The following is a 27590-nucleotide window of genomic DNA, read 5'->3' as shown; positions in this document are numbered from 1 at the left end:
TGTCTGAACTCAAGAGGAGGGTAAAGACATGGCCAAGGTCACACAGCCAGTGAGTGGCAGACCCAGACCTTGAACCCAAATCTCTCCAGACTGCCAGACTAGCTGGCTTCTATCTTGGCAAGCTCCATCTTCCCAATGTCCCTGGAAAGGCTCTCCCAAGAATTCAGTGGGCAGGTCCCCCATAGAGCTTTGGTTTGGAGAGTTTTCACTTACAACTGTGGGGTTAAGTAAAAAGGAACCCAAGCCCCCTTGGCTTTGGTCCAGTCTGGGGTAGACACTTACAACAGTGAGGCTGAGCCAATCCCATGGCTTACCTGAATGAGTTTCTTTTATTAGTGAAATAAGGGGAATGACCCCAACCTGCTTCCCTCAGAGTCCTAATTCAACGTTATGCAGGGGGATTGCAGGAATTAGCCTTCACAAGGTCCCTGTTTCCTGCCCTCAGAGAACTCTCTGTCTATGCTAAGTGAATACCCCAGGCTGGACCACAGCCAAGGGGATTGGGTTCCTTTTTACTTAACCTCATTGTCATAACTAAAGATTCCCCAATCCCCAGGTCTATGAGGGACCTGCCTACTGAATTCTAGGGAGAGCCTTTCCAGGGACATTGGACAGATGGAACTTGGCTGTCAGAGGAGGGAGAGGTCAAGATGGAAGCCAGCTAGTCTGGCAGGCTGGAGAGATTTGGGTTCAAGGCCTGGGTCTGCCACTCACTGGCTGTGTGACCTTGGCCATGTCTTTACCCTCCTCTTGAGTTCAGACACACTTTTTCTCAAAAGAGGAGGTTGCATCATATGAGCTCTGATGTCTCTTGTGGCCCTGCATCCTACCCAAACCTACAAGACCATTCTGACCCAAACCCCACATGCCTTCACCACCCAACCACCTGCTCTGGCTGAGAAGACCCTGGTCCTCTAATGTTTTTCTTTGGGGTAGTCCCCAAGGAGGATGTTTTACTTTCCTCTAACTCTAATTTTATGCCACTTGAGAACTAGAAGTAGCCCCATCCAAAACAGGTCAGGTCACTTTCAGAGCCCATGGAGGTGGAAAGCAAAGGTTCATTTCTCTCCTTTTTCTGGAGGGTCCAGGAGTCTGGGATGTTATTTTGGTGGCCTCTTTTGGCAGCTACTCAGGCCCCTGAGCCTCAGGTGACCATTGGGTACATTTCTCCTCTCCCAGTAGTCTCTTGCTCCTCACATCACCACTGTCATCCCAGAGGTGTAGACAGAGAGCCACAAGCTAAGCAGAACTGAATCTGGGCAAGGTGGACCCCCCAGTGAAAGCTGATGGCAAGTAACATGGATGTTACAGGAGGTCCCCACAGGGCCACGCTAGCCCACCCTCCACTGATTCTACATTAACATGTACGTATTCATATGTATGTATGTATGTGTGTGTGTGTGTGTGTGTGTGTATATATATATATATAAAGATAGAATATATGAATATTCAGAGAATATATAACAACTCATTCTTACGAGTATACTGAATATACTTATATGTGAGTATATTCTCTCTACAACCATAGGAGTATGTGTTTCTGTTTGTGTGTGCATGTGTATGTGTGTATGTTTCTGTGTGTGCGTGTGTGTGTGTTGTTGTGTGTTTCTGTGCCAACTTCCATTCCTCCTCAGGTTCAATCATTGCTAACACCTGGGATTAGATAATATTGGAGCTTGTTTCATGGAGGCCACATTTTTCTGTATTGTGCCTTCCTTTAGATTTTTATTAACTAAAATATTTGTTCCAATCAATTTGGGCCCATAGATGAAATGTTCATACCCCTCCTGGTGAAGTTGCTCTCCTCTATCTCTGGCCCCATTTTGACACAAAATTGCGTTTAGCTCCTGCTTCTGGCCTCCTCTGAGTGTTTGTAGGAGGGAACAGTCTTATTGATAGATGTCCAGAAGGCTGATCGGTGCAAGGTTGGAGGAAAAGCCCTCTTTCCCTGGTGGGCAAAACCCACCTGACGAGCCTATGGAGACAAAGGAAAGGGCACAGGAGCTCTGCTCAGGGGTGATTCTGGCTTCATCTTCCACCCTGATTCCCAGAACCCCCTTCTGCAGCCCAACCAGCTCCTTTGCACAACTGAAAATTGCCCCCTCTCTTTTGTGGATAATCTGCCCCTTCCTTCCACTCTGTGAAAACCCAATGACTACCCAGCCCACTGCCACCAAGCACTTTCTTGACCCCTGCCTCTCCAGGGCTTGCCTCCTTTAGCCATAGCTTTGCCACCACTACCACATGGGGAATTTCCAAGGCACTCCTTTTCCCTCACTAGACTGGAAGTTCTCTGAAGGCAGGAAACAGGGACCTTGCCTAGGCTAATTCTTGCAAGAACCAGGATAATGTTCAGTTAGGACTCTGAGTGAAACAGGTGGGAGTCATCCCCCTTATTTCCCAAGTAGGAGAAACTCAATCAGGGCAGCCATGGCATTGTCTCAGGCTCATTCTGCTAAGTGTATATTCCAGACTGGCCCAAGGCTAAGGGGGCTTGAGTTGCTTGTTACTGCCATGGTTATCATTGAAAAGCCCCCAACCCCAGCTGTATGGGGGACCTGCCCACTGGATTCTTGGGAGAGCCTTCCCAGAGACATTGGGCAGATGGAGCTTGGCTGTGAGAGGACAGAGAAGCCAAGAGGGAAGCCAGCTGTCCTAGCAGGCAGCAGAGATCTGGGTTCAAGGCCTGGGTCTTCCCCTCACTGGCTATGTGACCTTGGCCATGTCCCTGCCCTCCTCTTGACCTCAGACATACTGTTTCTCAAAGGAAGAGGTTGGACGAAATGAGCTCTGATGTCTCTTGTGGCCCTCCATCCTACCCAAATCTACAGGAGCATTTAGACCCAACCACACATGCCTTCCCCATCCAACCACCTGCTCTGGCTGAGAAGACCCTGCTCCTCCAATGATTTTCTTTGGGGTAGCCCCCAACCATGTAGTTCTATGTTCCTCCAACTCTAAAGGCCAAATGAGGAGTAGAAGTAGCCCCACCCCACAGAGGTCAGGTCACCCTCAGAACCCATGGAGGGAGAAGGCAAAGGTTCCTTAGTCTCCACCTGATGATTATTTCTCTCCCTTTTGTGGACAATCCATGGTTCTGGGATATCACATTGGTGGCCTCTCTTGGCAGCTGCTCAGGCCTCTGAGCCTCAGGTGACCATTGGGTACATTTCTCATCCCCCAGGAGTCTCTTGCTCCTCAGATAGCCACTCCCAGAACACAAATGTAGACAAGGAGCCAAAAGTCAAGCAGAACTGAATCTGCTCAAGGTGGACCACCCAGGGAGAAATGATGGTAAGTAACACAGATGTCCTCTTTAGTGGGTCAGGATGCAGCCTAAATGTGCGTGTTTTTATTTTAGGGTCCCAGTACCCCTGAACCCTAAAGCTCAAGATTTTGGTGGCCCATCCTGATAAACTTTGTTGTTGTCTGAAAAAAATGTATGTATTCATATATATATATATTATATATATATATATATATATATATATATATATGTATATATACAATACATATATATATAAATAGAGATAATATAAGACAACTCATTCCTATGAGTATCATGAATATAACCATATGTGAGTACTCATATTCTCTCTATACATTCAAATAGAAAATATTCATATATTTTTCTACATACAGTCTATGACCACAAAGGTAGAAATTAAAACAGAGGAGTAAGTGTTCATGGCTAAAATAGGCTACGTTTTAAGTCATATGAGGCTTTCTATTCTTTTTTTTGCATAGCTAGGTAATATAGTAGACAGAGTGCTGGGCCAGGAATCAGGAAGGGTCTTTGTCCTGAGTTCAATTCTAGCCTTAGACACTTGTTACCTGTGTGACCATGGGCACGTCACTTAACCCTCAGTTTCCTCATCTGCCAAATGAGCATGAAATGGCAAAACATTCCACTATCTTGGCCAAAAATACTTTAAACGCGGTCACAAAAAGTCAGACAGGATTGAAACACAACCAAAAAGACTCTTTCTTATACCTTTGTTATTATAGTTTTTGGTCAGTCATGCCTGACTCTCCATGATCCCGTTGTTGGTTTTCTTGGCCAAGATTCTGGACTGATTTGCCATTTCCCTCTAACAGCTCATTAGACATATGAGGAAACTGAGGCAAAAATGTCAAGTGACTTGCCCAGTGTCACACAGCTAGTAAGATTCTCAGAACAGATTTGAACTCAAGTCTCCCTGATTGTTGGAACATTATCTATTATGCCACCTAGGTGCTCTGTATACTTATATACGTATGTACAAATATTTATATATAAATACATGTATGTGTAGATATATGAAATACTATAGATAATGATCATGCCTATAGAGGATATAGATGTAGCTGCATGGTGTCTCTATAAGATTGCCAGCAGCCCTGGGAGATAAGGGATGTATGTGATTACCCTTTGAGGAAAGGAGCCCACATGCCATCTCTGTCCTCCACAGCCACAAGCAGCAGAAACAGGTGTTCTTGGATTACATAGCAGGGGAGGGGAACCTGCAGCCTCCAGACCACATGTGGCCCTGAGGTCCTCAAGTGTGGACTTTCAAATGAATCCAGACTTCACGAAGGAAAAGTTTTGATTCAGTCAAAGGGCCACACTTGAGGGCCTAGAGGGCCACAGGTGGCCTCCAGGCCTCAGGTTACCCACCCCTGAGTCCTAGTGGATGGAGTTTAGGTCTGGAAATTATTTTCACCTGATTGTTTATCCTCACTCTTTGTGTCATACTTTATGCTTCCATAGCCTTGTGAACAAGGTTACCCCATCCCCTCTGAAGATATGTGGGCCTCAACAATGATTTTGTAGGTGCTTTCCAAAAAAGCTTGAGAAAGTTTGTGGTGAATGTAATAACAGGTAATAGCAACCATTTGTAAAGTCTTTTGAGGTTTCTAAAGCACTTTACAAATATGCTCTCATTTCATCCTCACAGCACACCTGGGAGGTAGGTGCTCTTCTCCTCCTCATTTTACAATTGAGGAAACTCAGGCAGGCAGAAGTTAAGTGATTTGCCTAGGATCTCACAGAGCTGGTCAGTGTGTGAGACTGGATTTGAACTCTGGGCTTTCTGACTTTAGGCTCAGTGCTCTATCTACTGTGTCACCCAGCTGCCTAATGGTTCTAGACTATAATAGAATATTACTGGGCTATAAGAAATGTCAGATATGAAGATTTCAGAGCAAATTGGGAAGACTTAACGATATGAATACAGAGTAAAATAAGCAATACCAGTAAAAGAGTGTGAGCTTTAATGCAAAACCCCAAATGGAAAAGAAAATGCTATGTGAAATGATAGTATAAGAAGTGTGTGTGTGTGTGTGTGTGTGTGTGTGTGTGTGTCTGTGTGAGACAGAGAGAGATGGAGAGAGAGAGACAGTGAGAGAGAGAGAGAGAGAGAGAGAGAGAAACAATAAGGGAAGTGAAAGAAGGAGGGAAGGAGAAAGACAGATGGAAAGAAAGAATGTCTGTCATTTCCTCAATGCATAACCTCTTTCCAATCATTAATCATAAGATGGAATAGGTCAAGTTGGGAGGGTTTTTATCATGGGACATATCTTTTTTTTCTTGTACTTAGATTGGCATTAACTTTGGTATTTACTTAAATAAATTGCGTAATAAATGGTCCAGTTCAGCCACTGCCTAGTGATGAAGTGTTTATAGCTTTCCTGGTGAAGTTGCTCTCCCATATTTCTGGCCACATTTTGACCAACCATTGTATTTGACTCCTGCTTCTGGCCTCTTCAGACTCTCCTGGGCTCTCACCTCCAAGCCCCTGGAAAATGTTCAAGGAGGGTTCTGGGTGAAGCAGCTAGGGATCATCCCCCTTGCTTCACAAATGGACAAAACATACAGGGAAGTCATGGATTTTACTAAGGCTCACCCTGCTCAGTCTTTATACCAGGCTGTCCCAAAGCTTGGTATGAGTGGGATCAGTTGGCACTTCCCTTAACCTCACAGTCATAACTGAAGACCCCCTAGCTCTATGGGGAACCTGCCTTCCAGTGTCTGGGGAGCGCCTCCCCAGGGACCCTCAGTTCATGAAGCTTGGCTGGCAGAGGAGGAAGAGGTGGAGGCTGGGCTCAAGGCCTGGGTCTTGCCCATTACTGGCTGGTTGAACTTGGCTGTGTAACTCTACCCTCCTCTTGACCTCAGTTATGCTCTCTCTAAATTAGTAGGTTGGACCAGATGAGTTCTGGGGTCTCTTTTAGTCCTAAACCTTATCCACACCTATAAGTGCATTTGGACTCTATCCTCACATGCATACCCCTTCCCCAATGTTAACCAACTGTCCCTCACTCCCCTACTAAGAAGACTCTGCTAGTCTCATGCTTTCCCTTGGGACAGCCCCCCATCAGTATGTTGTGAACTTCTTCTAACCTGAAAGATAGGAATAAATCCCATGGTTCTTCCTGGACCAGACTCCTGAAACAGAGTTGCATGCCCCCCACACCTCAGAGGAACTTTCGGGCTTCTGAGCCCAGGAGTTGAAGGGCAGGGCCCTGCTGGTGACCATTTTCATACCATGGATAGCAGTCCTGGGGTCTGGCACTTATGATTTCTGTCTCCTTGTCTTCCATTCTCAGGAGGCAGAGCCTCAGGGGGTCTTTAGGTGGACTTCTTGGCCTGTCTCCCCTCACAGATACCCAGTACCAACCCTAGGGGTCCTCAAGGAGCCACCATCCAAGTGGAGCTGAGTCTGGGGAAGATGGACCACCCCCCTCCTTTGCTGAGCAAGGAGGGAGAGCCCAAGGTGGAGGAAAAGGAGGCCTCATCCCATCTCTGTCCTCCGTGGCCACAAATAGCAGACACAGGTGTTCTGGAATTACCTAGTTGGACGGATTTTAGGTCTGGAAAATTATTTTCAAGTGATTGTTTTACCCTCAATCTTTGTGTCAAATGTTATGCTTCCACGCCCTTCTGAACAAGGTTATGCCGTCCCCTCTGAAGGTATATTGGCAATAATATTGAGTTTGTAGTTACTTTCCAAGAAGGTTTGAGAAAGTTCGTGGTCAATGTAATAGTAGCTAATAGCTACCATTTCTAAAGTCTTTTGAGGTTTTCAATTTACTTTACAAATATGTTCTCATCTGATCCTCACAGCAAACCTGTCAGGTAGGTGCTCTTCTCCTCCCCCCATTTTACAGTTGAGGAAACTGAGGCAGACAGACACTCAGACTTGCTCAGGTTCACTCAGGTAGGAAGCACGTGGGAGAGGCTATATTTGAACTCCAGTCTTTCTGACTTCAGGTTGAACTCTCTACCCACCTGGCTGCATTTTAGATAAGCTTCCTCCCACAAAGGCTAGGGCCAATAGGCCCTGGACAAACTAACCAGGTAACTGGAGCATTAAGTGTTTGCAGGGGAGGACAGGTTGCTCAGCCTGGGGAGGAAGGCAGGATCAAGACTGTGGCAGACTACAGAAGCCAAAGAGAACCATTTGTCTTTATCTTGGAGGCAAGTGTGGCCAGTGAAGCTTGTTAGGCAGCAGAGAGAGAGGGTCAGAGCTGTGCTCTAGGAAGGAATACCATTGGGGAAGCTGTGTGAGGATGGGTTGATGAGGGCAGAGAATGGCTGCAGGAAGACTCCCCTCCTCCATCACCATCAGGAGGCTGTAGCTATGGGCATCAGGCATGAATTAAGTTTGTCATGGAAAGAAGTGGATGTGGGGGAAAGCTGTGGAAGAATTAGGATCAAGAAGACATGGCACCTCCATGGTTTGGGAGTGTGTCTGAGCCTCAGAGGTCCAGGAGAGCTCCAAGACAGCAGATACAACCAGAAAAATCTGCCCTCAGAACCGGAAAAGAAATAATGAGGCAGTACTGAGAAGCAAAAGAAAACTATCTGGATGTAGATGGTAAAGTGAAGAATTGGAAAAACGTTTTTGAAATATGGGATGAAATATCTACCTAGAGATAGGTAAGAAACCAGAAACACAGAAGGAGTTTTTCTTTACCACGCAAGTTGTACTTTCACAGCTTACTATCTTGGAGGGTGGAGGAGGAATGTCCTTATATCACAAGAATGAGCCCCTTTCTGTAACAGTTCAGCCTGGAGAAGCTCCTTTGGGTGATAGGTGAGCCCTATCAGGAGGTAGACACTCTTTTTCAAACTTTTTATTCATTGTTACTTTAGTGTCCATCACCAAATATCCCTTCAGATGCCTGGGTGAATACTGCATGAATACTGAATGTCTGCTCGGACAGATAAGAATCCTCATCTATGAGTCGATACAATGAAATCTTCTATCATCCTTTTCCATAAGATTTTCCTTAGGAGTTAATGCTCTCAACCTGTTTGCCTTTGTCTCCTGACCTCTGCACTTTCCAAGTCAATCAGATGTTTCTGAAGACCCTCTTCAGACCCCCTTTCATCTCCCCACCCTCATTAGTAATTGACATTGATTAAATTGTTTAATGAAATGATTGTACTGGGGTGCACCAGTGTGGGTGTGTATACATGTAGGAGAATGTGCATATTCCTGTGCGTTTCTGTGTATCAGTGTATGTACTAACTTCCATCCCAGCCCCTCTTGGATCACTGCTGAATTCAGTCTGAATATATTCCTCCCACTTCCCTTATCCAGCAGGTCACTCTACAAAACAGATGTTTTAAAAAGACAAAAAAACCCAAAGTTAAAACAACCCAGTTCAGTTCATGTCACACAGCTCTTGAGTTTACACCACTGTAATGTATTCAACATGTACCATTGGGTCTTTGAGTGGTATTCAGCTTATTCTCCAGATCATCAATGCTGAGAGAGCAAGGAATGTCTTTTCACCACTTTGTGTGTGTCCTGCTGCCCAGGATGGAGTTCCTGCTAATGACAGGAGCGTAATCAACGTTTATTGAAGCCCATTCATTCAGGAAAACAATTTGGTATTAAGCCTAAAAACTGACTTAAAATGGGAATTTCTGGATAGCTTATACATTGCTGACTTTATACTGCAGAGAGACCAAAAATATTTCCATATACCATGTGTCCCAAAAGACTTAGTGCAGCTTTAAACTCTTAAACTTTTAAGAGTTTAAAATTCGGGAATAAATATCAAAATATTCACCCCCACACTATGTGTTCACAAAAAACCTGAAAAAATAGAGCCGTATTTATTTCAGAAATAAATGAATGAATTGTTGAGAGTGAGGGGAAAAGCATGTATCAAGTTTCACCTCTGGGTCGCCACATAGTAGGTATGCATAATGACTGTCTGTCATTGACTACTACAAGCCGGGCACTAGTTAAGTGCTCTACACACATGATCTCATGTGCTTCACACAAAGGCTCTGAGTGGTAGTATTCTAATCCCCATTTTGCAGTTAAGGAAACTGAGGCAGGCAGAAGTTAAGTGACTTGCCTAGGATCTCACAGAGCTGGTCAGTGTGTGAGACTGGATTTGAACTCTGGGCTTTCTGAATTCACGCTCAGTGCTCTATCCACTGTGCTACCCAGGTGCCTAGTGGTACCAGACTATAATAGACTACTACTGGCTATAAGAAATGACAAATATGAACATTTTAGAGAAACTTGGGAAGACTTCCGTATGTGAATACAGAGTAAAATAAGCAAGACCAGTAAAAAAATATGTGATCCTGACTGCAAAAACCTACATTTAGAAGAAAATGCTTTATGAAACGATAGTGTAAGGATTGTATGTGTGAGAGAGAGAGGAGGGGGGTGGTGGGGGAAGTGAAAGAAGGAGGGAAGGAGAAAGACAGAAAGAAAGAATATGTTTCCTTTCCTCAATGCACAACTCATTTCCAATCATTGGTAATAATGTGGAATGGGTCAGGGTGGAAGGGTTTTATCATGAGACACGTCCTCTCTTGTTCTTTACTTAGAATGGCATTAACTCCCGAATTTGCTTAAATAAATTAAGTTATTAATGGACCAGTCCAGTCTCTCAGCCTAGTGACGAAGTGTTTATAGCTCTCCTGGTGAAGCGGCTCTCCCATGTTTCTGGCCTCATTTTGACCAACAGTTGGATTTGCCTCCTGCTTCTGGCCTGTTCACCTTTCTTGGACTATCACCTCCAAGCCACAGGAAAATGTTCAAGGAGGGTTCTGGGTGAAGCAGCTAGGGGTCAACCCCCTTACTTCACAAATAGACAAAACATTCAGGGAAGTTATGGATTTTACTAAGGCTCACCCTGCTCACTGTGTATCCCAGGCTGGCCCACAGCTGGGTATGTGTAGGCTCGGTTTGCCCTTCCCTTAACCCCATAGTCATAACTGAAGATTCCCAGAACACTTAGCTCTATGGGGAGCATGGCCAGGGTCACACAGCTAGCATGTGTCTAAGGCCAGATTTTAACTCAGGAAAAGGAGCCTTCCTGACTCCAGGCCCAGCACTCTGTCCATTGTTATCTAGCTACCCTAAGAAATGAACAGACAACATTATATTGATGGTGTGCTTCGGTGCTTGTACTGGGACCCCACATCTAAGATCACATTTCTGCCTGGCCTCAGAAACACTATCTCTGATTGTTTGCCTCCAGCCCAAAGATGCTACCTCTGGCAGTGACTCATGAGGGGGCCCAGTGAGGCAAACTGTGTCTCCCTGTTACAAGAACAAGCTGACCTCTGTAGAATTTCCCTTGTATGACCAGGACTATTTTGTACGAGGAGAACCGTGCATCACTGATGCCTACAGTTACCCTGTACAATACAGAGGTCAAGCTGTAGTTGCCAGCTCCTCCAACTATCTTGGTACATACATAACAGACCCAAAACACGGCCCTTAGGAAACCCCCTACCCTCGGTTTCCAGTAGTGAATGATGTAGTTGTAGGTTATCACCTAATTAACATTCTTGGCATGTAATCCACTGCTTTTCCTATTTAAGCATTAGCATCATTCCTGTTAGGTTGCAGGTTCCTCAAGAAGCTCTGCCTGCTGCATAGCCTAACAATAAATCTTTGCTACCTTGAATGTGTGATTATTCTTGTCTTCTTTCTAGAAGGTCCCTATATGAACACTTATTGAGTCTTCCTCCATTCCTATGAGGACTTCATTTATGAGTACTCCTTCAGTGTATATGCCTGTACCTAAGGGTACCCTTATTCTCCACCGATATTCCTATATATCAGTACTGATATACTCACTGTGTTCAGACAAAGGATTCTTTCTAAATTCTCTCACAGGAAGAGAAGCAACAGAATGTTTTCAGGTATGTAGGGAGGATATGAGAGAACTCTTATCAGCGATCATAGCCAGAGAATGTCAGCATACACACACAAACATATACATGAAAAGAGAGAATATGGGTACTCATATCAATGAATAGAGTGAATGTGTGATTATTCATACAGGTAGGAAAAGAGAGAGTGGTTACTAATGTTTATGAGGAGATAGAATGAATGAGTCATATTAGTGAATTTACAGAAAGCATAAATGAGAACATGTACATAGGAATGAAGGAAAAGAACCTGAGTATATACATATGTATATATTTGTGAATCTATTCTGTCTTCTTATGTATGAGTTGACATATATTGTCTATATATTCATATATATAAATATGAAGTATGTATATTTTAGGAGAGAGACTGTAGTCATATATGTGAGTATTCATACATGAACATAGGGAATAAATTAAATGAAACATATAAATGTTTTTGTTCTATATAGGAACATAAAAGGCATGTGTGTACATACATCCACCCATATCCATCCGTATCCATATAGATATACATTTATATACATATGATATAAAGAGAGCCATTCAGTCCTCATAAATATGAATAGAGAGGGAATGGAAGATTATTCCCTTACTTAATTCCAGAAAAGAAAGGTTTGAGCCCTCCTGCATAAGAATATACAAAGCCCAGGGGTTTCGAGGAGGGAGACAGAGGGCCATCTTGACAGACAACAGAGGGTCCCTGGGCATCAGTCCCGGTCCCTGGGGTGCTCCCCCTCCCTTGCCCTGCCCCCCAAATGATAACAGTCAGGAAGTCCCAGGGGAGCTCAAGACACTTGTAGCGGCAGTGGGGAGAGGGGAAAATGAGTCAGAAAAAGCTTTCGAAGAACAGAAAATGGGTTGGAGAAGGTGTGGAGGAGGGGAAAATGAGCAAGAGAAGGTCTTTGGGAAAACAAAATGAGCTGGAGAGGTGTGGGGGTGGGAAAGGAGGAAAAGTACTGCAGAGGGCCTGAGGGGGAGGAGAAAATTAGACCAATAGCTTGCGAGGGGAAAGGATGCTGTCTCCATGGAAACATGGGAAGGGGATGCATGAGAGGGGCCAGTGGAGGCAGCAACGGGATTGGCTGGAGGAAGACTCCTGCCTGACCAAGGCAGACGCTGATGTCAATGACCATGGGCACTGCAGCAGAGAGGGGATGGGGTGGGGAGGTCCACCTTGCCCAGACTGAGATCCTATTGGCTGATGGTTCCCTAAGGAACCCTAGGGCTAGAGGGGATAGAGGCCAGGGGACCCACCCAAAGACCCCTGAGGCTGAGACTCCTGTGCATGGGAGACAAGAGGTTAGGAAACACAAGCCCCAGACCCCAGGACTCGTGCCCTTAGTAGGGAAATAGTCACCACCAGGTCTCTATGAGACCTTTTCCTTCCACCCACCTGAGCTCTGAGGTCTCATAGTCCTTGTGAGAAGAGGGGGTATGGAGTGGGGGGGGCTCCTCTGGTTCAGGAAGCTGGTCCAGGAAGAACCATGGGATTTATTCCAATCTTTAGGGTGAGAATAAAGGCAGAACTTGCTGATGGGGGGCTGCCCCAAGGGAAAGGATGAGACTAGCAGGGTCTGCTCAGCTGGGGAGTGCAGGGCAGTTGGCTATCATTGGAGGGGGGTATGGATGTGTGGGTGGAGTCTGAATGCACTTATAGGTGTGGATAGGGTTTAGGGCTAAAAGAGGCCCCAGAGTTCATCTGGTCCAACCTCACAATTTGGAGAAAGCATAACTGAGGTCAAGAGGAGAGCAGGGTTACACAGCCACAGTCACAAACTCAGTAAGGGAAAGATCCCAGCCTCCAGCTCAGCCTCCACCTCTTCCTCCTCTGGGAGCCAAGATTCATAGACCAAGAGTCCCTGGGAAGGCTCTCCCCAGAAGCTGGAGGGCAGGTTCCCCAAAGAACTAGGGGTTGTGGGAGTCTTCAGTTATGAATGTGGGCTTTAGGGTAAAGTAACCTGAGCCCTTGTACCCAGCTTTGGGCCAGCCTGGGATACACAGTGAGCTGTCTGAGCCTTAGTAAAATCCATGCCTTCCCTCATTGTTTTCTCCATTTGTGAAGTAAAGGGGATGATCCCTAGCTGCTTCACCCTGAACCCTCCTTGAACATTTTCCTAGGGCTTGCAGGCGATAGCCCAGGAGAGGCTGATGAGGCCAGAAGCTGGAGCCAAATCCAATGGTTGGTCAAAATGAGGCCTGAAATATGGGAGAGTAACTTTACCAGGAGTGCTATAAACACTTCATCACCAGGCAGAGTGACTGGACTGGACTGTTAATCACTTAATTTATTTAAACTAATACTGAAGTTAATGCCAATCTAAGGAAAGTATAAGAGAGAAAGATGTGTCCCATGATAAAAACCCTTCCACCCTGACCCATTCCACATTATTATTGATTGAAAAGAAGTTGTGCATTGAAGAAAGAACACACGTGCTCTCTCTGTCTGTCTTTCTCTTTGCCTCCCTCTTTCTTTCTCTCCCTCCATCTTCCTGTCCCAACCTCTCTCCCTCTCCCTCTTTCTCTCTCTCTGTCTCTCTCATACACACACAGACACATACACACACACACACACACACACACACACTTTGTATACAATCATTTCACATAGCATTTTTCTTTTCCATTAAGATTTTTGCAGTCAGGCTATAATGTTTTACTGGTTTTACTCTGTATTCATATCCATAAGTCTTCCCAAGTTTCTCTGAAATCTTCACATTTGTCATTTCTTACAGTCCCATAGCATGTTATTATAGTCTGGTACCATTAGGCAGCTGGGTAGCACAGTGGATAGAGCACTGAGCCTGAAGTCAGAAAGCCCAGAGTTCAAATCCAGTCTCACACATTGACCAACTCTGTGAGATCCTAGGCAAGTCACTTAACTTCTGCCTGCCTCAGTTTCCTTAAGTGCAAAATGGGGATTAGAATACTACCACACAGTGCCTTTGTGTGAAGCACATGAGATCATGTGTATAGAGCACTTAACTAGTGCCTGGCTTGTAGTAGTGAATGACAGACAGTCATTATGCATACCTACTATGTGCCAGCCAGAGTTGAAACTTGGTACGTGCTTTTTCCTACACTCTCAACAATTCATTCATTTCTGAAATCAATAGGGCTGTACTTTATTTACTTTGTGACCACATTGTGTGTGGGTGAATATTTTGATATATACCCCAAAACTTTAACCTCTCAAAGGTTTAAGAACTTAAAGCTGCACTAAGACTTTTGGGACATGTGGTATATGGACCTATTTTTGGTCTCTTTGCAGTATAAAGTCAGAAATGTATAAGCTATAAGGGCACTCCCATTTTAAGTGAGTTTTTAGGCTTAATACCAAATTATTTTCCAGAATGAATGGGCTTCCATAAACATTCATTAAGAACCTATCATTAGCAGGAACTCCATCCTGGGCAGTAGGACACATAAAAGTGGTGAAGAGACACTCTTTGGTCTCTCAGCATTGATAGTCTGCAGGTCTCCTGCCACACCAAGGTGGGCGCTGAGGTCACTGGCCAACAGCGCTCAGCAGAGGTGTGGGGGGGTCCACCTTGCTTAGACTCAGATCTGCTTGGCTGGTGGCTCCCTGAGGACCCCTAGGGCTGGGAATGGGTATCTGAGAGGGGAGAGAGTCCAGGAGACCACCCAACATCCCTGAAGCTCTGTCTCTGGAGCATGGGAGACAAGGGTCCAGACACCAGAAGTGCTACCCATGGTAGGAAAATGGTCGCCAGATGGCCCCCTTCCTTCCATCCCCTGCATTCTGAGGTCAGACAGGCCCTGGGATGTGGGGGCGTTCACGTGTATTCTGGACTCTGGTCCAGGAAGAGCTATGGGATTTATTCCAATCTTTAGGGTTAGAATAAGGGCAGAACTTGTGATGGGGGGGGTTGCCCTAAGGGAAAGCATGAGAACAGCAGGGTTTTCTCAGCTGTGGAGGGAGGGGCAGTTGGCTAACACTGGGGGAGAGTGTGGATATGAGGACAGAATCTGAATGCACTTACAGGTGTGGATAGGCATTAGGGCTCAAAAGACCCACAGCTCATCTGGTCCAAGCTCCTAATTTAGAGAAAACATAACTGAGGTGTAAAGGGGAACAAGGACATGGCCAAGGTCACATGGCCGGTACTGGGCCAGACCCAGAACTTGAGCTCAGGCTCTACATCCTCCTCTGAGAGCTAAGCTTCATGGGCTGAGGGTCCCTGGGAAGGCTCTCCCCAGAAGCTGGAAGCAAGTTCTCCATAGAAATAGGGGTTCTGGGGATCTTCAGTTATGACTGTGGAATAAGAGAAGGGCAACCTGAGCCCATTTGTACCCAGCTTTGGGCCAGGCTGGGATGCACAGTGAGCAGGGTGAGCCTTGGCAAAATCCATGCTTTCCCTGATTGTTTTGTCCATTTGTGAAATAAGAGGGATAACCCCTAGCTGCTTCCGTGAACCCTCCTGGGGACTGGAGGTGGAAAGCCCAGGAGAAGCTGAAGAGGCCAGAAGGAGGAGACAAATCCACTTTTTGGTTAAAATGAGGCCAAAAACATGGGAGAACAACTTCACCATCAGAGCTACAAAGATTTGATGCCCAGGCTGAGTGGCTGCACTGGAGCTTTAATCACTTAACTCATTTAAGGAAATGCCAAAGTTAATGCCAATCTAAGTAAAGTACAAGAGAGAAAGATGTATCCCATGATAAAAACCCTTCCACCCTGACCCATTCCACATTATTACTAATGATTGGAAAGACATAGTGTATTGTATGTGTATTCTCTCTTTCTCCTTCCCTCCCACTTTCACTTCCTCCCTTGTTCTCTCTCTCTCTCTCCCTCCCTCTCTCTCCCTCCCTCTCTCTCTCTCTCTCTCTCTCTCTCTCTCTCTCTCTTCTCTCTCTCTCTCTCTCTCTCTCACACACACACACACACACACACACACACACACACACACACAAGAACTCCTTATACTATCATTTCTTATAGCACTTTCTTTTCCATATAGGTTTTTGCAGCCCAGCTCACACTTTCTTTTTACTGGTTTTGTTTATTTTACTCTGTATTCATATATGGAAGTCTTCCCAAATTTCTCTAAAACCTTCATATTTATCATTTCTTATACCCCAGTAATATTCTACTATACTCTGGTACCAATAGGCAGCTAGGTAGCACAGTAGATGAAACACTGAGCCTGAAGTCAGGAAAACCCAGGTTTCAATCCAGTCTCACACACTGAATAGCTCTGTGAGATCCTAGGCAAATCACTTAACATATGCATGCCTCAGTTTCCTCAACTGTAAAATCGGGAGGAGAAAAACACCTACTGCCTGGTTTTGCTGTGAAGATCACATGAGATCATATTTGTAAAGTCCTTTACAAACCTCAAAACACTTTAGAAATGGTAGGTATTACCTATTATTACATTCGCCACAAACTTTCTCAAGCTTTCTTGGAAAGTAGCTACAGTATCAATATTGAGGCCCACATATCTTCAGAAAGGTTGGGGTAATCTTGTTCAGAAGGCTATGGAAGCATAAAGTTTCACACAAAGATTGAGAGTAAAACTATCAGGTGAAAATAATTTCCAGACCTAAACTCCATACTCTAGGACACAGTGGTGGGCAGCCTGAGGTGTGGAGGTCACATGTGGCCCTCTAGGCCCTCAAGTGTGGCCCTTTGAGTGAATCTAAACTTTTGTCCTGTGAAGTTTGTATTCAGTCAAAGGGCGACACTTGAGGACCTAGAGGGCCACATGTGGTCTGGAGGCTGCAGGTTCCCCACCCCTGCTAGGTAATCCAAGAACACCTGTGTCTGTTATTTGTGGCTGTGGAGGACAGAGATGACATGGGGCCTCCTTTCCTCAAAGGGTAATCAAATATGTCCCTTATGTCCCAGGGCTGCTGGCAATCTTATAGGGACACCATGTAGCCACATCTATATGCTCTATAGACACGTTGATTATCTATAGTACACTATATATCTACATACATATGTATTTATATACAAATATTTGCACACGTGTAGAGAAACTTACAGAGCACCTAGGTGGCACAATAGAAAGATTGCCAGCAATCAGGAAGACTTCAGTTCAAATATGGTCTCAGAAGCTTACTAGCTGTGTGACTTTGGTCAAGTCATTTAACACTTTTGATTCAGTTCCCTCATATGTCAAATGAGCTGGAGAGGGAAATGGCAAATCAGTCTGTTATCTTGGCCACGAAAACTCCCAACAGGGTCATGAACAGGCAGACACGACTGAACAAACACAACAAGAGCAAAGGTATAAGAAAACAGTTTTTTTTAATTGTGTTTCAATACTGTTTGACTCTCTCTGACCGCATTTAAAGTTTTTTCACCAAGACAGTAGAGGTGTTTGCGATTTCCTTTTCCAGCTCATTTTAGAGATGGGGATACTGAGGGTTAAGTGACTTGTCCAGGGTCACACAACTGATAATTGTCTAAGGTTAGATTTGAAGCCAGGAAGGGGAGCCTTCCTGACTCTAGGCAAAACACTCTGTTCACTGTGTGATCTAGCTGCCCTTGGGAAAGAAAAGACAGTATTATATGACTTAAAACTTAACACATTTTGGTTGTGAACACTTACTCCTCTGTTTCAATTACTACCTCTGTGGCCATAGACTGTATACAGAGAACTACGTGAGGTATTTCTGAGGTATTTGAACTATGTGAGGTATTTGAATGTATAGAGAGAATGGGAGTACTTACATAGGAATTTATTCACCATATTAATAGGAATGAGTTGTCATATATTCTTTGCATATTCATACATTCTCTCTATTTTGCTGTATATGTATATATGTGTGTGGTGTGTGTGTGTGTACATATATATATAATATATATATATATATATGTATATATATATATATATATGAAACCATATATGTTAATGCAGAATTGGTGGAAGGTGGGGCAGTGTTGCCACGTGGGGGCCTCCTGACTCACTAAAGAGGACATCCATGTTACTTGCCATCGGCTCTCACTGGGGGGTCCACCTTGCCCACATTCAGTTCTGCTTGACTTTTGGCTCCCTGTCTCCACCTCTGGGCTGGGAGTGGAGATCTGAGGAGCAAGAGACTCCTGGGAGATGAGAAATGTACCCAATGGTCACCTGAGGCTCAGGCACCTGAGCAGCTGCCAAGAGAGGCCACCAATGTGATATCCCAGACCCCTGGACCCTTCAGAAAAGGGAGAGAAAGGGTCCTCAGTTGGACACTAAGGAAACTTTGCCTTCTACCTCCATGGGCTCTGAGGGTAACCTCACCTGTGTGCAATGGGGCTCTTTCTAGTTCTCATTTAGCCTATAGACTTAGAGGAAAGTAGAACTTTGTGTTTGGGTGCTACCCCAAAGAAAAACATTAGAGCAGCAGGGTGTTCTCAACCAGAGAAGGTGGCTAGGTGGGGAAGGCAGGGCAAAGGGGGATTGGGTCCAAATGGGCTTGTAGGTTTGGGTAGAATAGAGGGCTACAAGAGACCTCAGAGCTCATTTGATCCAACCTCCTCTTTTGAGAAAAAGTGTCTAAGGTGAAGAGGAGGGCAGGGACATGTCCAAGGTCACACAGCCAATGAGGGCAGACCCAGGCCTTGAACCCAGATCTCTCTTGCCTGACAGGCTAGCTAGCTTCCATCTTGGCCTCTCCTTCCTCTAACAGCTAAGCTTTATGAGTCCAATGTCCCTGGAAAGGCTTTCCCCAGAATCCAGTGGTCAGGTTCCCCATAAATCTGACATTTGGGGAATTTTAAATTATTACTATGGGATTAAGTTAAAAGCACCTCTAACCCCCTCAGCTTTGGGCCAGCCGGGGGGACACGCTTAACAGAGTGAGGCTAAGCAAATCCCATGACTTCCCCGAAACAGTTTCTTCAACTCCTGAAGTAAGGGTGATGACCCCCACCTGCTTCATTCACAGTCCTAATTGAACATTATCCTGGGGCTTGCAGGAATAAGTCTTGGCAAGGTCCCTGTTTCCTGCTCCCAGAGAAATCCTGGTCTAGTGAGGGAAAAGGTGTGCCTTGGACATTCCCAGTGTGTTAGTGGTGACAAAGCCTTGGTCCAAGAAGACAAGCCTTGGAGAAGCAGGGGTCAAGCACTGCTTGGTTGAGAGGGACTGGGTGGCAGTTGGGCTTTCATTGAGGGGAAGGAAGGTGGAGGTTATCCATAGAACAGAGCAGAGTATTTTCAGCTGTGAAAAGGGACCTCCTTGGGTTGCAGAAGGGGGTCTCTGGGAATCAGGGTTGGAAAGGAAGGAGAATAACCTCTGAGCAGAGCTCAGGTGCCCTTTCCTTTTCCACTCTGGGCAGGTCAGTGGGGTGCTGCCTACCAGGAAAAGAGGGTGTTTCTCCCACCCTGCCTAGATCAGCCTCATGCACATGTATCACTAAGATTGTTCCCTCACGTAAACAGCCTGAAGAGGCCAGAAGCAGGAGCCAAATCCAATTGTTTGTCAAAATGGGTGGAGAAATTTAGAAGAGCAACTTGACTAGGAGGAGTATGAACACTTCTTTCTGTGGGCCCAAATTGATTGGAGCAAATATTTTAGTCAATAGAAATCTAAAGGAAGGCACAATAGGCCGCAGAAGACCACAGGAAAAAGGTGGCCTCCATGAAACATGCTCCTAATACCTAATCCAAGGTGTTAGCAATGATCGAACCTGAGGAGGAATGGAAGTTGAATACAAACACACACTCCTACAGTTATATACACTCACAATCATGTACGTCCAGTACAATCTTTTCATAAATAATTTATCTTGGTGAGAAGATAAAAGGCGGTCTCCAGAGGGTCTTCAAAAACATCTCATTAACATGGAAAGTGGAGAGGTCAGGTAGACAAAGGCAAAGCAGCCTGAGAACCTTACTCCTAAGGGAGATCTCACAAACAAAGATGGTGGAAGATCTGGACATATCTCCTCATAGGTGAGTTTTCTTATCTTCCATGTGTATTTTGTTCTTACTTTGTTCTTTTTTTTCTATATTATTTATTTTTCGTTTTCATCATTTGTTTCCACAAGATTTTGAGTTCCAAATTTTCTTCCCATCTCTTTCATCCCCCCACCACAAGATGATGTGCATTCTGAATACCCCTTCCCCTAATCTGACCTCCATTCTATCTCTACCCCCCCCTTCTCTTATCCCCTTTCCCTTCTATTTTCCTGTAGGGCAGCATAGATTTCTATACCCCACTGCCTGTATATCTTATTTCCCAGTTGCATTCCCTCTGTATTTTGACACGTATCAGCATTCAGCTGTTATTTCACTGTACCCATACACCTGAGTATTTTTTATGATTTCTTCCTGTATGAATATATATAAATACAGTTCCAGAGTCTCCTGCCGTATATATTTTAGTCCTTCTATGTACCTTTTATACTAATCAATATATGTGGTTTCCCCCATATTTCCTCTGTGGTCACACACACAAATCCCCCCCCCATATATATATATGAGCAATTATGTATTAGATGCTTATAAATATAGTATCCATTCATTGTGACCCATATTTATGATTATTCATGTATTCACTCTATATGTTTGCAAATATAAGTACTTTTCAGTCTTTCTATATTCTTATATGAGTACTTTATTTATGAGTATTCATTCCATTCATATTTTTATATGAACCAGTACTCTTATTCTCTTTCTATTCCTATATATGAGCACTGATATACTCTCTGTGTGCATGGACAGGAGTCTTCATACATTCTGTTACAGGGAGAGAAGCAGTAGAATACTTTCAGGTATATAGAGGGAATATAGGAAAATGTGGGGGTACAAACACACACATATGAAAATGGGTACTCATTGATGAATAGAGAATGAATGTGTGAGTACTCATATAGTAGGAATAGAGAGAGTGATTGTTCATGTTTATGAAGAGACAGAATTTATAAATCATATAAATGAATTTATAGAAAGTATCGATGAGTACATGTACATAAGAATGAAGAGAAAGAACCTGTGTACATATAAATATATATAATCCTGAGTCTTCATATGTATGAATTATCATGCATGATCTAAGTATTCATTTACACAAAAAATAAATTATTTATACTTTTTACAAGATTACAAATTATAACTTAGTTGCAAGAGAGAGACTTTTTAGTCATACATGAGTACTCAGATTAATATGGAGAATATATATAAATGAGATACATGGGCTATTTCCTCTATGTAGGATTATTTAATCATATATATATACATAAAATCCATCACATATATACCTTTATAAAGGGAGTCCTTCAATAATCATAAAGAGGAATATATAGAGAGAATGGCTGATTCCTCCATGACCATGATATACAGAGGAATTATTTGAGCCCTCCCAGACAGCAACACACAAAGCCCAGTGGTTTAGAAGGGGGTGGGGCAGAGGGCCGTCTGGACACACAGCAGGAGGACACTGGACATCACTCGTTTTCCCTGGGGTCCTCTCCTTCCCTTCCCCCTCCCCGAATGATAACGGTCAGGTAACCCCGCTGGCAGCTCCAGACACTTACAGCAGCGGTGGGGGAGGGGAAATGAACAAGAGAAGGTGTTTGGAAGAAAGAAAATGAGCTGGAGAGGGCCCGAGGGAGGGCAAAAATGAGATCAATAGTGTGTGACTGGGATGGATGCTGTTTCCATGGAAACGGGTGAGCAGAATGCCTGATGGGGCGGGGAGAGGGAGCAGCGGGATTGGTTGGAGGACGCCTGGCTCATCAAGGTGCGCGCTGACGTCACAGGCCCAGACTCAGATCCCATTGGCTGTACCCTGAGGACCAGGATGCCTTGGAGTGGGGATCTGAGAGGGCAGAGAGGGCATGCACTTGCCAAAGCCCACCTGAGGTTCTTTCTATTGTGCATGGGAGAAAAGGGCAGAAAACATCAGGCCCAGACCCCAGGACTCCTGCCCATCATAGGGAAGCAGTCCTTAAACGGTCCCTTTCGGAACCTTCTTTCCAGTCCCCAGGGGCTTTGGGGTGTGACAGTACCTGTGAGGTGAGGGTGGGGTGACGTCTGGTTCAGAAGGCAAGTTCAGGAAGAACCACTGGATTTCTTCCGATCTTTATGGTTGGAATCAGCTCAGCTCTGGCTTGGAGGCTGCTCCCAGGGAAAGCATTACATTAGCATGGCTTCTCATGTGGGGAGTGAGGGGCAGCTGGCTAAATTTTTGGAAGGGGTATGGATGTGGGGATAGAGTCTGAATGCACTTACAGGTGTGGATACTCTTTAGGACTAAAAGAGACCCCAGAGCTCATCTGATCCAACCTCCTGATTTAGAGAAAACATAACTGAGATTAAGGGAAGGGCAGGGACATGGCCAAGATCATACAACCAGTAAAGACCAGAGGCAGACCTTAAGTCCAGCCTCCATCTCTTCCTCCTCTGAGAACCAAGCATCATGGGCTGAGGGTCCCTGGAAGGCACTCCGAAGAAGCCTCTGGGCAGGTTCCCCAAGAACTAGGGGGTTCTTTTATGACTGTGAGCTTCAGGGAAGGGCAAACAAAGCCTGCACATACCCAACTTTGGGCCACTCTGGGAAACACAGGGTGAGCCTTAGTATAATCCATGACTTCCCTGAACATTTTGTCTATTTCTAAAGTAAGGGGGATGACCCCTACCTGCTTTACCCAGAACCTTCCTTGAACATCTTCCTGGGGCTTGGAGGTGAGAGCCCAGGAGAGGGTAAAGAGGCCAGAAGCAGGACCAAAATTCACTTTTTGGTCAAAATCCGGCCAGAAATATAGGTGAGATATATAATGAAAATCTTTGTTGCCATAAATTTGGAGCAAACAGCTAGAGAAGTAACTAAATAAAACAGGATACAATAGGTCTCATGTTTTGCTGACAGAAGTTAATCAGAACAGAAGATTCCATAAAATTGAAACAAGGGCTAAAAGTAACTAGGTAACATAGGATAAAGCTGGTCTTATCTTGTTTTGCTGATACAGTTAGTAAGTAGGAAAAGGTTAAGCTTTGCTTAAAGGGCGCATGCTTAATAAATTTATAAATATTAGCTTCTCCACTTCCAGGAGGGGCTAAGGCACCATTTTCTGAACATGGGGTATATAAAGAAGGATGGATGACATGTCAAGCAGTAGATGTGTAATAGGCATACCAGAAAGTTGCATACTCTGCAGTACTCAGCCAGTGAGAAAACAGAGGAGGGACTTTGCTGCCAGGAATAGAGATAAATAGTGAACTCCTACTTTGGTACAATGTGTCCACAGGACACCTGGGGTTGCAGCTGCATAATAAATTGGGGTTTTAACTTCATCCCTCTTGGGTCCAAATGAGTTATTTCTCACCTAGTGGAACAACTTCACGAACAGAGGTATACACACTTTGTCACCAGGCTAAGTGACTGGATAGGACCACATTATCACTTTATTTAAGCAAACAGCAAAGTTAATGCCCATTTAAGGAAAATACAAGAGACAAAGCTGTCTCCTATAAAAAAAAAAAAACCCTTCCAACCTGAACCATTCCACATTATGATTAATGAATGAAAAGAAGTTGGGCATTGAGAAAAGGACACACATTCTTTCTTTGTGTCTTTCTCCTCCTTCCCTCTTTCACTTCTCTCTCTCTCTCTCTCTCTCTCTCTCTCTCTCTCTCTCTCTCTCTCTCTCTCTCACACACACACACACACACACACACACACACAGACACAAACACACAGTCCTTATACAATCATTTCATAAAGCATTTTCTTTTCCAAATTACTTTCTTGCAGTCAGGCTCACCCTCTTTTACTGGTTTTGCTTATTTGACTCTGCATAAAGATCCATAACTCTTCCCAAGTTTCTATGAAATCTTCATATTTGTCATGTCTTATAGCCCAGTAATATTCTATTAAAATCTGGTACCATTAGGTAGCTAGGTAGCTCAGCAGATAGAGCACTGAGCCTGAAGCTAGAAAGCCCAGAGTTCAAATCCAGTCTCACACACTGACCAGCTCTGTAAGATTCTAGGCAAGTCTCTTAACTTCTGTCTGCCTCAGTTTCCTCAACTGTAAAATAAGGAGGAAAAAAGCACCTACCTTTTCTGGTTTTTCTGTAAGGATCAGATGAGATCATGTTTGTAAAGTGCTTTATAAACCTCAAAATACTTTAGAAATTGTACTTATTAGCTATTATTACATTCACAACAACCTTTTTGAAGCCTTCTTGGAAAGTAGCTACAATATCAATATTAACACCCACATATCTTCAGAGGGATGGGGTAAAGTTATTCGAAGGTTATGGAAGCATAAATTTGACACAAAGATTGAGGGTAAAACAATCAGGAAAAAATAATTTCCAGACCAAAAGTCCAACCACTAGGACTCAGAGGTAGTCAACCTGAGGCTTCGAAGCCACCTGTGGCCCTCTAGGTCCTCAAGTGTGGACCATTGACTGAAGCCAAACGTTTGTTCTCTGAAAGTTTCATTCAGTTGAAGGGCCACACTTGAGGACCTAGAGGGCCACATGTGGTCTGCAGGCTGCAGGTTCCCCACCCCTACTAGGGAATCCAAGAACACCTGTTTCTGCTATTTGTGGCTGTGGAGGACAGAGATGGCAAGGGGACCCCCTTTCCTCAAGAAGTAATCAAATGTACCCCTCACTTCCTCATATGTCAAATGAGCTAGAAAGGGAAATGTCAAACCAGACCATTATCTTGACCAAGAAAACCCCCAACAGGGTCATGAAGGGACAGCATGACTGAGCAAACTCAACCAGAACAAAGGGAGAAGAGAATAATTTTCTTTTCTTTTCTTTTCTTTTTTGATTGGGTTTCAATCCAGTTTGCCCCTTTGTGACCCAAATTAAAATTTTTTAGTTAAGTTAGTGGAGTGGTTTGCCAGTTCCTTCTCCAACTCATTTGGCAGATGAGGAAACAGAGGATGAAGTGACTTGGCCAGGGCCACACAGCTAGTATGTGTCTAAGTCCAGATTTGAACTCAGGAAAAGCAGCCTTCCTGACTCCAGGCCCAGCACTCTGTCCCCTGTGTAACCTAGCTACCCTAAGAAATGAACAGACAACATTATAGTGATGGGGTGCTTGGGTGCTTGTACTGTGACCCCACATCTAAGATCATATTTCTCCCTGTCGTCAGAAACACAATCCCTGACAGTTTCCCTCCAGCCCAAGGGCCCTATCTCTGGCAGTGACTCATGAGTGGGCCCAGTGAGGCAAACTGTGTCTCCCTGTTACAAGAACAAGCTGACCTCTGTAGAATTTCCCTTGTATGACCAGGACTATCTTGTACCAGGAGAACCATCAAGCACTGATGCCCACAGTTACCCTGTACAACCCGGAGGTCAAGCTGTAGATGCCAGCTCCTCGAACTATCTTGTTACAGACATAGCACACCAAAAACACGCCCCTTAGGAAGCCCCCTACCCTTGGTTTCCAGTAGTGAATGACATAGTTGTAATGTTATCACCTAATTAGCATACCTGCCACATAATTTACTACTTTCCCTCTGTAAGATTTAGCATCCTTCCTGCTAGGTTGCAGGCTCCTTAAGAAGGTCTACCCAGGGCCATTACCTGTGTGGAGCTGCCTGGGCCCGCAGCCCAAGCTAGAAGGGAGGCCTTGGTCAGGTGGAGACTGAACCGCAGTCCTGGACTCCCACAGAAGCAAGGCCTCAGAGAGTGGAGCAGGCCGGTCCTCTCACCTCCAGTCCTGCCCCGCCTCTCTGTGGGGCCTGCTAGGGCTCTGTGCATCCCCACACTTGATTAGGCCTCTCCTTACGGCAAGGGAGCCCGCAGGGCGGCAGGCAGCGCCACTTCTCTAGTTCCCAGCACCAGCAGCAAAGACAGTGAGCTGGACAAGGTGGAGCCCGAGGAGGAGGCTGCCGCTGGACTCAGCCTGGGGTCCTCTTTGCCTCCCTCCCCCCGCCCAAAGGTCCTGCCCTGCTGCCCCCGGCCTTACCCTGCTATTGCTGATGCCCCCACCACCAGGGCCGGAGACCCCCGGCTGCAGCACCCGCCCTGCTGCCGATTGGCTTAAGTGGCTTCCCTGCACCCCTGGGCCTCAGTCTGACCAAGGTCGCCGGAGTGGGCAAAAGGTTGGGACTGGGGCTGGGGCTGCCCCTGCCGCGGACTCCAGGGCTCATCCTGCCTGCTCCGATTGGCGGTGCCTGGCCCCCTCTGGGGCTTCACAAGCCAATGAAGAGGACTATGGAGCCAGTGTGGATGGCGGCCTGAGCTGCACCAAGGAGATCCAGATTCAGAGGAAGATGAACCTACAAAGAAGAAAACTGTTTTTCAGGGATCTGGTGAAGGGACAGCTTTATCAGCTTTCCTTCCCCAACCCAAAAACCTGACCACAAAAGAGACTAACCATTGCTCCTGCCCTGTACTTTCTCCTGAAAACCCACTGATGGCTCTGGAGACACCCAGCTCCCCAAACCAGCCCCCAAGCCCAATCTGCTTCTGCTTCCTCCTCTTCCCCTGTTGTGGGTGCCACCACTACCACCCCATCACCCTCAGCCATCAAAGCAGCTGCCAGGAGTGCTGCCCTACAGGTGACAAAGCAGATCACACAAGAGGAAGATGACAGTCACGAGGAAGCAGCCCCTGAGAACTTCTTCCCCCTTCCAGACAAGGCTGAGCCTCCTGGAGCTGAGCCATACCCTTACCCTGTCCCTGCTGCTTCTGACGAGCCCCCCCACCAGGCACAGAGCCAGATCCCCCCTTTCAGCAGCCAATGCTCCCCTTGAATTCAGGATGGTGGCTGGCTCAAGTGGGGCTCCCTGGGTGCCCAAGCCTGGGCAGGGCTACAGCAGTCAGCCCTACAACCAGTTCTCTACATATGGTGACGCTAATGCCACTGGCATTTACTATCAGGATTATTACAGTAGTGGCTACTACCCTGAGTCTGATCCAGGCTGAGCTTCCCCCACAGGAGATTACCCCAGACTCCTCTTTCATTGATGATGAAGCCTGCAAGAGACTTCAGGGCAAGAGGAACCAGAGAAGGGAGAAGATTAACTTTGTGGAGATCAAAGGGAGTGACCAGCTCAGTGGGGCCCAGCAGTGGATGACCCAGTCCTTGACAGAAGAAAAAACCATGAAGTCATTCAGCAAGAAGAAAGGTGAGCAGCCAACCAGCCAGCAGAGGCAAAACACCAAATCCCATATTTGATTCACCAGGCTAAGGAGCGAGAGTTGGAGCTGAAGAATACCTGGTCAGAGAAGAAGCTCAGCCATCGGCAGACCCAAGCTAAATATGGATCCTAGGCTTCTGGAACTGACTTCCTCAAGGACGCCCTCTTCCCTTTTACCCAGTACCAGGTGGCCTGGCCTTGCCCTTCTCAGCTAACACCCTTGTGAGCCCCAGGAGCTCCAAGTGCAGGACCTTTTTTCCCTAGGGCCTAGCCATCACCTCCTTGAGAAGGGAAACAGTGGATTTCATTTTCTTAATAAAACTTAGAAAACACAGCT

At 45.4% G+C, this 27590-nt stretch overlaps 1 pseudogene; it reads left to right on the top strand.

The window, feature by feature from the left end:
- LOC110203158 (proline-rich protein PRCC-like) overlaps positions 1 to 27386 on the top strand; it is a 69269-nt pseudogene extending 41883 nt beyond the window's left edge.
- Positions 27387 to 27590: the final 204 nt, after the last annotated feature.

This window comes from Phascolarctos cinereus, unplaced genomic scaffold, assembly GCF_003287225.1.
Source record: "Phascolarctos cinereus isolate Bilbo 61053 unplaced genomic scaffold, phaCin_HiC Scaffold_8;HRSCAF=390, whole genome shotgun sequence".
NCBI lineage: Eukaryota > Metazoa > Chordata > Mammalia > Diprotodontia > Phascolarctidae > Phascolarctos > Phascolarctos cinereus.
This window is presented reverse-complemented; position numbering and strand designations above follow the sequence as displayed.